The sequence below is a fragment of the Octopus bimaculoides genome, chromosome 17 (assembly GCF_001194135.2).
Source record: "Octopus bimaculoides isolate UCB-OBI-ISO-001 chromosome 17, ASM119413v2, whole genome shotgun sequence".
Taxonomy (NCBI): Eukaryota; Metazoa; Mollusca; class Cephalopoda; order Octopoda; family Octopodidae; genus Octopus; species Octopus bimaculoides.
Genome location: NC_068997.1, coordinates 32846184 through 32848411, shown reverse-complemented (window position 1 = coordinate 32848411; position 2228 = coordinate 32846184).

Sequence of the window (2228 nt, the reverse complement as noted above, 5' to 3'; positions counted from 1 at the left end):
TATATATATATATATATATATTTGTATGTATGTATCTGCGTCGGTGTTTGCCTCCAGTGCTAAAAAGTGTTATTGTCAAAACAAGATGAAAGTCTAGTCAGCTGTGCCGAATCGTCACCGTCCAAACAGTTACGCCCAATTGTCTCATTTCGACATGGCAGCGAACCAACTTTTAAAATGAGCCCGAAATCAACCGCCTTGTGGACGGCCGTCAAGTATTGATGGGTGACCCTACGAAAGCATTCGATTTATCTAAATTGATCAAATCCTACCCATTACAAGTTCTTTATTTACTCCTTCTATGAGGTGGAGGTTGTCGTTGGCGTATCTGTTTGATATGGCACATGTCTGTGCTTCGCCTGCCAGATTATCAACAACCTCTTTGCTTACACCTTGGTTAAACTCTTCAACTCGTCATTGAGCAGAGTTACGGGCCTGAAATTGTTAAAATCATCTCCTTTGTTGGCCTCCCTTTCTCAGTAGCATCACCACACCTATTTTCGCTAGACAGAATTTCGTTGTCAGGTGCAGTAGACATCTGCCAAGAGATCCTAAACAAGTATGACATATGAAAATAAACCCAATGAGAGTAGACTGTCCAGCCTCAGCCGTGCTTCGTTAGCTATTGTCGGTCTTTGACAAAATTGCCGCATCCCCAGTTGAGTGGTGTAGCACACCATCGAGATAGGCGGTAAAGTTCAAACCCGTCTCTCGTTCACTGTCCGATCCAAACAGCTGATCGGAATGCCACTCAAAAGCTACACGCATCTGCTTGGTCTTGAGTAGCACGTATTCCTCCCAATATATCAAAAACGAAATTGTAGCTTTGTTGCCGCGTATGCCTATCGAACGGCTATAATTCTCTCATGTCTTAGAGCACGCAACCTTCGTGTTTAGCGTTTTAGAATCGATCAAATGTCTATCTCATCACCAGTGCCTCAGTCGTAATACTTTTTCTAAGTGCCACATTTTGGTTACTGATCAGCTCTTCTCCTCTAAAATTTTCCGTCATTTCCTTGCTAAACCTAATCGACACTAATCTCGTAGCCCTTCTCAGGGCTAACGGCCATCGGTTGTTGATGATTGCCCCCGTCAACTCCTTAATGATGACGATGATGATGATGATGATGATAATAATAATAATAATAATAATAATAATAATAATAATAATAATAATAATAATAATAATAACAATAATAATTGAGATTTTCCTGTCAACACTGATAGAGCATTCCAGGCTAGTCGACCGTACATAATCATTAATGTCAGAGAAGAAAATACTTGTAGACTGATAGATATAAATGTCCCCAAAGATAAGAAAGAATATAAGATAAGAATATATCCGCCAAGGAATTTGACAAGCTTAGTAAATATAAGGATCTAGAGATTGAAAGACAAAAGATGCGGCATTTTAAAGCGGAAACCGTCTCTGTTATTGTAGGTATCCTTTGTAAGATAAAAAAAAAAGGGATGTCAGGAACATCTACATAGCATCTCAGGAGACCTGATTCTCAAAGAAATCCAAAAGTTTATGTTGACAAGTACTGCCCACATCCTTAGAAAAACCCTATCAACTTCAATTCAATGTTTTGTACTGAAGTGTTCATGTATTATTGTTAACTGTATCTAAATGAAAATCAATTTGTTAAATTACCAACTCAATTATTATTAATTTATTTATTTTATTATACATAACGATACATAAATTTGTGTTATGTTGTATAAATGTATTTCTATACCGTCGGCCCCAGTTTTCTCTCCTCAAACTTTCAATTACATGTAAATATCTCATAACCTTCACTTGCCCAAGGTCACCGGTTTGTATCAAGTGACTGTATAATTATTATTATTATTATTGTTCAGTAGTTTTATTTTTATAACGTGCTTTCACTTCACTACCGAGCGCAGCTCTGTGCGCCTTGGGTATGTGCTGTGGTTTGCTGTGGTACTCTTATGGTTACTGTATTGAAAGTGTTTTGCGTAGGATGTGTGCAGTACCCAGTAGTGCAATTTTCTGTATGTTATATATATTTGTAAGTCCTGGTATTTTTGTTATGTATTTGTCTGAATATTTTTTTATTATACCTAAGGCACCTACTATGATAGGAATTGTTTCTGTTTTTAGATTCCACATTCGAGTTACCTCTATTTCCAGGTCTTTGTATTTTGAAGGTTTTTCCATTTCTTTTAGGGAAACGTTGTCATCTGCTGGTATTGATACATCTATT